Source organism: Falco naumanni, chromosome 11 (genome assembly GCF_017639655.2).
Source record: "Falco naumanni isolate bFalNau1 chromosome 11, bFalNau1.pat, whole genome shotgun sequence".
NCBI lineage: Eukaryota > Metazoa > Chordata > Aves > Falconiformes > Falconidae > Falco > Falco naumanni.
The window spans coordinates 13,512,475-13,522,036 of NC_054064.1; the positions used below are offsets into that span (position 1 = coordinate 13,512,475).

The 9,562-nt window shown below is 38.0% G+C and overlaps 1 long non-coding RNA gene across 1 annotated transcript in view; it reads left to right on the top strand.

Annotated features, from left to right (window-relative positions):
• Nucleotides 1-1,752, top strand: part of LOC121095937 — a 148,650-nt gene extending 146,898 nt beyond the window's left edge. The window contains exon 3 of the long non-coding RNA XR_005830264.1: nucleotides 1,636-1,752. This is a non-coding gene — a long non-coding RNA (uncharacterized LOC121095937). The remainder of the gene's footprint in view (nucleotides 1-1,635) is intronic.
• Nucleotides 1,753-9,562: the final 7,810 nt, after the last annotated feature.

A 9,562-nucleotide genomic window follows, 5' to 3' on the forward strand; every position in this document is an offset into this window, starting at 1 on the left:
GCTTTTGATATGTATATAAGAGGGAACAAGAGGGAGGAAGGAGGTTATGTTACTATAGGTAACTTAGTTATAAATTATTCCTAGGACTATTTGGTAACAAGAAAAAGAACGTTACCATGAAATTACTGCCCTGCCAATCCCCACAATATTTCATATAAATAGTAACTACTTCTCTTAGAGGAAGAAATGATGACTCATGCAGCCCTGTCCCAGTAGTAATGAACTAGCTGAGTTACCAAAAAGAAATTTTATATGCAGCAACCTGAATCAGACACTCCACTCTAAGAAATTCAATTTTAATGAGAAAGAAAATCAGACTTTCTGTATCACAGAATCATAGAATCACTTAAGTTGGAAAATAACTTTGAGATCATCAAGTCCAACCATTAACTCAGGACTGCCAAGTCCATCACTAAACCATGACCCGCAGCTACCCAATCTTTAAACACCTCCAGGGATGGTAACTCCACCACCTCCCTGGAGAGCCTGTTCCAATGCTTGACCACCCCGTCTGGGAAGAAATTTTTCCTAAAATCCAGTCTAAACCTCCCCTGGTGTAACTTCAGGCTCTTTCCTCTTGTCCTGTCGCTAATTATCTGGGAGAAGAGATCCATCCCCAACTGCCTACAACCTCCTTTCATGTAGCTGTAGGGAGCGATAAGGTCCCCCTGAGTCTCTTCCAGGCTAAACAGCCCCAGTTCCCTCAGCCACTCCTCCTAAGACTTGTTCTCTAGACCCTTCACCAGCTTTGGTGTCCTTCTCTGTACACACTCCAGCAGCCCTATGTCCCTGTTCAAGTAAGGGGCCAAAACGTGAACAGTGTTTGAGATGCAGCCTCAGCAGTGCTGAGCACAGGGGGATGATCGCTTCCCCTGTCCTGCTGGCCACACTGTTTCAAACACAAGCCAAGATGCCACTGGCCTTCTTGGCCACCTGGGCACACTGTTGGCTCACATTCAGTTGCTGTCAACCAGCACCTCCAGGTCCTTTTCCACCAGGCAGCTTTATGAAAAATGTTGACTTCTACTCAAGATGATACTTACTGCTATGAGTATAGCCTACCATTAAAAAAGACAATGTTCACTGTCATAGACAATATTGGGAGGGGAAGTCAGGAAAGTATTAATCTTTCAGCATCAAGTACATGCTACAGGATAGAGCTGCCAGTGACTTCAAAATAATTGCAGAATACACTGCAGCTGGCATTAATTAAAATCAAGAGGTGTTTTTCACTGACTTCAACGACACCAGAACGCAACATTCTCAAAACTCACTGTCAGAACTTTGGCACTGATGACTTAACTAATCTGATGTAACCTATAGTAAAGTCATGTATTTAATAAGTACCCCAACATTTGTACTTTATTCATTTGAGTGTGTTGTTGCTGAATCACCAATACCTTCAGACTGAGGAAAACACTGGTAACTTGCCTAGTCAGTCGAATTCTGCTACAAATTGATTGTAGATCAATCTAAATCGAGCAGAAACTTCCCTTCCCCAGCTAATCGTACCATTCTTACCACTCTATCTTGAATTTCATACAGAACCTTTCCTCCTACATAAGACATCTCAGTCTATCTTGACGTGTTGGAGTGTCAAGTCATCTCTACTGATCACATTTTTGCTCTTTCCAGCTGACACTCTTCAGCATTTGTGTTCTTCCTTTCGGTTTATCATGACCACAAGCTGATGAAGAACTACATCTATCCAGTTCAGTCTGGTCACACGATGATAGAAAAACTGCTTAACACAGAACAGATAAGTACTTAGGTTAGCTTTGCTGAATCGGGGTGATTTTAGCTAGTTCTTTTAATCTTGTTGCTTTATATTGTTTTCGTTATCTTTCTCAGAGCTAAAAGGTTATGTTATTTTTGGTTATTTGGTAAACAAATGCAGGTTTATTATCCTTCTTTGTTCCACAGTACAAATGTGAGGGTTTTGCACGAACTATCCATATATTCAAATTTCTGTTTGGAATTAGTGCTGTTCTTAAATAATTATGGTTGTAATAGAACCATTAAAAAATCTTTGTATCTGACAAAAAAAAAAAAAAAATCCTTTCATTAATTGTCGCTCTATTCTTCCTAAGCATTTGAGTATGAAGGCTGAAGCACTGGCAGTCTACCAGACTTCTCAATGGATAATTTCCTCTAAATGATGAAGTAGAGCTATTTTTATTTCTATATTTTTATATGTTCCACTAGCTTCCTTTTTGTTATTGCTATGAGGAAGTCATTTATTGTATTGTTATGTGTCAGCTTCTTCTCTTTCTCCCTCTCTCTCTTTATATATCTGTCTGTTTACTCAAATAATTAACCAAAGTTGTCTTGGTATCAAAACTAGGAAACTCCCAATACACCATTCTATGTTCATGCAATTTGAAGTGAAATCAAGAGTGTTTTAACACTGAGTCTTTAGTGTTGTCAGTCAAAATGAGAAGGGAATAATAGCCTTTGGGATCTTCCCTAGTAATTCCTGAGTGTCTAAGTTAACACCTCCATCTACTAACTTTTGTCCTACCTGTGTCCTAAAGCTAGAGCAAAATACTAATAAAGCAGCCTACACATCAACCTCAGTCACAAGTGAAATGTTACGCCTAAAATTTTTTAACAAGGTAATTTGTTTATCTTCCATACTAGCAACTCCAGCTTTTCTTCTATCTACCCCCTCATGTTTGGAAGGATTCCCCTATAAATATTGTAAAGATACTTTTTTGTCTCCCTTTAAATCTTTTATGAAAACCCTGCCCTTCTGGGGAGTCTACAAAACTCTTCATGCTGATATGCCAGGAAGTAATCAATCTTTCTAACTGTCACTATATATTGAGTTTCTTTATTCTTCTGTTTGTCATACCTATCCACCATCTTATGTCTTAGACTTAATGCCTAAGCACCTGGGGCAAGGATCATTTATTAACTCTGTTTGTACAGTATCAAGTGCAACAGGGTTATGATTTATGCCAGAGCTGAAAAATTAAACAAATAGCCTGTGTTTCCCCTGAGAGTCTCAAACACTGGTTTTCAGAACGCTTGTAAAAGAAGTATTGGAATTGAATACAGTGACTTGAATGGTGAGTTCAAAGAATAAATTCTATGGACATGTCTCTCAAATGAAGGAATGCATGCTTTTCAACTTGGTTGATTCTCGTAAATATTTTTGATCAAGAAATCTTTCAATTTCCACACACACACCCCCAAACACAAAACCCTATATAAAATGAACATGAGTTTAGGTGAAAGAATAGAAAGTATGGATTTCTAAATACAAGTTTCTATCAATTAAAAGACACACAAATAATATTTGTTCATTACACTCTGGTTCTCTGGCAAGCACTTGATTAAACCTTAAAAACTCTCTTTAATCACAAATGAAGTAAACACACCTGCAAGCCACATACATGCACACTTTCATAAATATCTCCAAAGACGTTTACCTAAGTGTTCACACGACGTATCTGTTTTATAAGGAATTACACAGTTGTGTACATGCAAAGCAGCCGTACTTTGGCATGCCAGCTTTCTGAACGTGTATTATTCCTTCTGATTCTTGAGAATAATACAAAAGAGATTTGTTAGAAAAGATTTTGATGAAGCTGATGAAAATCTGTTGCACTCTGTTCACTGATAAGAGTCAAGCAGATTCAGTCAGAAGCATTAGCCTTCTATTCTGTCACTAGAAGGCTTTGAAATCAACCCATTAACATTTAAAAGTTTTAGCTTGCTGGATTTGGAAAATATATATATAAGCCCTTGCCACTATTTCATGTCGGGTGACAAAGAAAAGATGATGTCCTTTCAATCTTTTGCTCCAATCCAGCTTAACTATTGAAAAGCCTCTACTGAAGAATAAAGAGTGATGGCTTTAAAAGAAAGGGGGAATAAAAGGGGGGAAAAAAGAAAAGAAAATTAAACTGTCATGGCAACTGAGAGATTAATTCAATCTGGCCCGTTTTAATTATCACACTAAGGCAAATCCTAGATTTTGAGTGACAGTACAGAAGATAGGTCAAATTGGACTTGAAAAAATATCATATTACCATTAATCTATCAGAGATCTCTCAGTGAACTGGCACATGGTCCCGCATATCCTGTCACTTAGTAACAGAATTCAAAGGCTTCATTTTTGTCATTCTGAAAGACAGTTTTACAAGGTGAAAGTTTTTTCAATCAGTGACCAATATAAACTTTTTATTCATGCACGTACACCTGCTGGTCTAAGTGTTCATAAAAGGGGAAAAAAACAAGTCAGCAATTACATACTCTAAAACATAGGTAACTTGAGAAATATACTCAGCGTTTACTACAATACTTCACTGAACAGGACATGCTCATTTCAGAAAATTAGTAAAGTGGTACTGATAGCCAAGGCATTTTCTCTGGAGACACTAGGGTCACAGCTCTCTTGTATGCTAAGAGAAAGCTTTTCAAGAATTCAGTGTCCCAAAGGGTTTATCTTCAGTAAATATGGAAACAGACTGCATACTCCTAAAATTCAAGCCTGCATACTGTACTGGCAAAAAATCAACTGTGGTTGCAAAAAGATGCAAAAGAAAGGATTTTCAACACCTTGTATATGACAAGCTGTTATTATTTCAGTACAGATACAGTTAGTCTGATCTGTAATCACATTCAAATGGTATGTGTAAATTCTGACCCCAGTCAAACAACAGAAAGAATGAAGAAGTAATCTGTTCCTATAAACTGTTGAATTTTCTCAAAATCTGATCCCAGGGAAACAGATTTCCTTGGTTAGTCTTTACAAAACTGAAACCATGTCCAGTCTTATAATTTTCCATCATTCAATGAAATTTAAATAAATACAGTTTTCCCCTCTTAGATAGACCATGCTGGTGCACTTGTGCTATTGAAACTGCAGAGCGTACGATTAACAAAGGACAAAGGAAATGCAGAACGCTGAGACCATAGTATTACATATCCTCAGAAAGATGGAATTGTAAAAGATGGGGAATGGCAGAAAGAACAATGAATAGAATTCCTTAGAAACTGGTTTCCTTTCCCAACTGGACAGAAATCCAGTTGACAAAACTAGATACAAATCAGATAGAAATAGATTATTACAATCTATATTTTAATATTCTAGTTAAATTTGATTTAAGGCCATTTTGAGAAGGAACAAAATTTCTGCACAGGTAGACACACCAAGGGGAAAAAAAGAGAATTAATTCCAGCATGGATGAAAAACACGCTTTAAAAATATGTGTCAGCAGAAAAGCATTGTTACATGGCAGAAGGAAAATTACAAAGAAAGGACTTTTCATATCAAAGGCAGTGCTTGACAAGAGAAAAGGCATCAGTTTCCTGAAAGAAAGAACTCTTCTTCTCAATGCAGTCTGACATGAACCCCCTGGGAGAGAAAAAGAACCAAGTCAGAAGTACTGACATGACAATGGCTGACGTTCTTTAATCTTTGTTACCTGTGTTCCATACAACTCAGAGGCACAGCTTCACACAAAACAAAAATTCTGGGGATTTAAGAATAAATCTGTACTACTCTGCCCTTTTTTAAAATGGCAAGTCTTACTCATCCATGCTTATTTTTCTGTTTTTACTTCTGGAATAGCAACTAATTATTTATCTTGACAGATACAACAGATTGCTCAGGGGGATGGTCCTCCTGGCCTATGGCAAATGAAAATTATTAGAGAGACATCTAGACTGCGAGATGTCACAGTAGCTGGAACACACACTGGCAGAGAGGAGGCCCACTGGCTGTGGAACACCAGATAAAGCATGCGATATTATATGGCTTGATCATGAGTACCATGATACAAGCATATGCTGTGCTTCTCAGGCAAACTATTCATAATCATAACTCACAGATATCCGTGTACATAATTTATTCTCATATGCTTGTCATTCAACTGAAGCAGTTGCCCTCCTGTCTAGACATGTGAATCATTGTCATAGTCTGCAGTCAAATTACCATCATTGGCCATGAGTTACTTTACCGTGGGATCACAACTATTACATGATGAAGTAGCAATGGCATTTTGCAATCACTCTGTGTTGATTTCTCACTCACCGCTCATCTCTGTGCAACCAGATGACTTAAGTCATTTTGTAATCACAGGCTATCCGACCACTTTAAAATGTTACCACAATCACAAGAAATTATGTGCTATTATAGTCAATGGATATCAATACAGCACAGCTAGGACAGCTAATGGACCAGGCTTTTTCTAAAGTTAACATCTTTGGAATTTTCTAGGGCTGTGATTAACTAGTAATTTAGAGAATTTTAATTAATGCTTAGATAATTTGCATAGATTTGTTCTAGAAACCACATATAATATCAAAGTATGTCCAGCTTTTAGACCAAAGCAGGCTGCTCAGGACTTTATCCTGTCTGGTCTTGAAAAGCTTCAGGGATGAAGACTGTACAACTTCTTTAGGCAAACTGCTCCGTTGCTTGACTGTCCTCATGGTGAAAAAGATTTTCCTAAACCCACTCTAAGCCTTCCTAAAGGCTCCACCTTCTTTATAACTTCATCATACGTGTTGGAGTGTGGCTATTGCATTCCTCTGAAGCTTTCTCTTCACCAGACTGAACAGCCTCCCGTTCCCTAAGCCTCTCTTCACAGGCACCTGCTGCAGCTTCCAACCATCTTGCTGATCCTCTGCTGAACTCACTCCTATTGATTAACGTCCTTCTGCATTGCGAGACTCATATTCTAGGTTTGGTCTAATAATGAGTACTGAGTGGAAGCGTACTGGCTAGAGGTGTACTGGCTACAGTCCTGTTAATACAGCCCAGGATACTCTTGGCCTTCTTTGCTACTGGGGCATATTGGTGGTCCATGTTACACCCTCCTGTGTGTCAAGATCCCCAAGTCTCATACCATACAAATCTTCAGCAATAAAAAAAAACAAAAACAAAAACAAAAACCAACCACACTTTTATGTTTATTTCACGTCACAGTTACATTCTGCCTAAGGTGTTTTAATAGTCCATTAACTTGGTATTGGAGACACCTGACCAATGGTCACTGAAACCTATGAAGTGTTGTTGCTTTCAACAGGCTTTGAATTTGGTCCTAACTGGTTATCATGAAGAAACCCAAAAGCTGTCTGTGCTCTGTATTTTCCTTTCTTCACTCTTCTGGGGTACAAATAATCCTCTCTAGAGTGCGTGCACATATACGTGTACCTCTAAGAGCTCTGGTTCTACAACTGCCATATACCATGGAGGGGAAAACCAAACTGCAAGATCTGCTTGGTGGATGGCACTGAAATTTCCATTTTACTCTGAGCAGAACTTTGAGCAGGGAGCAAACAAAGGACAAGGACTACCAAAAGCAATGATGGCTCAAAGTGCTATGAATGGCCTAGGTTGTGGATCTTAAGCAAATGCTCCCCACTGAAGAAGTAATGCATGATTAAGCTCCAGATAAATTTTATAAACACTAGGAGTTTCAATTAGTTTATATTTAATGGAGGACTAAGCATGAAACCTAAATTATCAGAGTGACTATCTAAAAGCAGAAGAGAAGCACTGGAAGACAGATAAATACAACATCCACAAAACTTGCACTACAGTTTACTGAAATACACAGGAAATTATATTTTTTATCAAGCCCATATCCCAGCAATGAAGGCTATGTATCAATATATACTAAGATGTAATAACAGAATGAGGATCAGTTAAGGAAAAGAGATATCCAGTGAACAGCAACAGAAGTGGAAATGGGTCAACGTATTCAAATCAAAGACTGATGTGTGTCATTCTCATATTGCCTTCTAGTGTTTTGTTTGCCTAGCGACTCTAACACTGTGTGTGACACAGCTATACCCCATTAGGCATTACAGACACCGTAGGTTATACTGCTGAGCTTGGTTCCCTTCCATAATTACTACATCACTTATTTACTTTTGTTCTTTGTATTTATGTCATGCAGACTGAACTGTGCAAAATGACACCCTTGCAGTGAATCAGTAATAAGCACTGCTTTGTTTCATTGCCTAAACACAAGAAAGGACACTTGTCTGAAGAACTGCATAGGTATTTAAATACTTCTACCTTATAAAAAGCACATTCTAGAAGTACCAATTAAGCTTCAGTACTAAAATACTGTCAAGAATGTGCTTAGGTTAATAACAGCATGTCTTAAGTACGTCTTACGAACTCATTTAATGCAAAAATTGTACAGTTACAGAATTATGATTGTTTTATATTACTGAACACCATTCATATATAAACAACAGATTTACATGTCTCTAAAATTTCACTTACACAAGAGCATCACAGAAGTCTTCTGTGGAAAATTAGGTAGTTATGCATTGCTTTTATAAATGGCATGTGTTACTCAGGTTATCAGTTTGATATCAGTTTATCTGACTGCCAGAACTTAAATCAAGCAAGGCTGCTAAAGTGAAAATCAACAGCAAAGAGCACAATGAAAAAAATTTACAGTAGACGGCCTCATAGTTAAAATAACATTGTCTGGATCAATGTACCAGGTGGAGCTAGTGCTCTGGCACCACCCAGGCTGCTGGCTAGGTTTATTCTTTTCTGGCTGCTAGCCTATAGTGGGAAGAAATCCAACCTTAAAGTGTTGGCCAAGGAAAGTAGGAAAAGCTGAATAACTATCAGGAGCTTACAGCTTAAAACCACATGAAAGAAACAGCTGGATAGGTAGGGAGGTAACAAATGTAAAAGACAGAGGTAAAAATAAGTCTGTTTTGCATACTAAGTAGGTAGACTTGACGTCCTTAGTTTCCAGAGTTAATTGTAGGGAACAGAGACAGTGGGTTGTTTTGACATTGATAATGTGCAGCTGTGATCCTGCAGCAAAGAGGTAAATAATTTGAGGGAGTATGAGAAGAAACCTGGATGAGACAGAAACAAAGGAGGAAGGTGATCTCACCTCTAGAATACAAGGAAACAGCATGAACAGCAGAGTAGCCTGTAGTGAACAGCAGGTGGGCACATGGACAGCAGAGTTTGACCAGTAATAAAGCTTTTAGAAGTGTTTGTACAGAGTATGAACTTATAAAAGCTGTAACTAACTAACAATAAAAGCCTTTACTTTACAATCTTTGCAAAGTCCGTGCCTCGTACGCCACATTAACCATTCAGGCACTCTAAAATACAGACATTCTTTGTAAAATACAGTCCTGCCTTTCAAGTGCCTGAAGTCACCTTATGTTCCTGATTTTCCTCCTAGCTCTACCGCTATGCATTACCTTTTCACTGCCAGAATTCTCATCATCCTTCAATGTGAGAAGGCTGACCCACCCTCTTTCTTTCCCTCTCTCAAAGCAAACAGAGCTTGTCCTTTCAAACACAATACAGTTTAAAGAAATTCTTTAATGATGATGAGATGAGTTTTGAAGACAACTCTGTCATGTTTATGCTGTTAACATCTCTACACAAGGCTATTTGGGATCCTACTACCAAACTTCTCATGATAAAGGTTTACTGTTTGCTCTTCCAACGTATAGTACAGTTTAGAATTTTAATAGATAATCAGTATCTTTTTACACTTCCATGCTCCCTGCATTTTGTTTTTCCTAGTATCATCCAGTACCCTTTCCGTTTTCT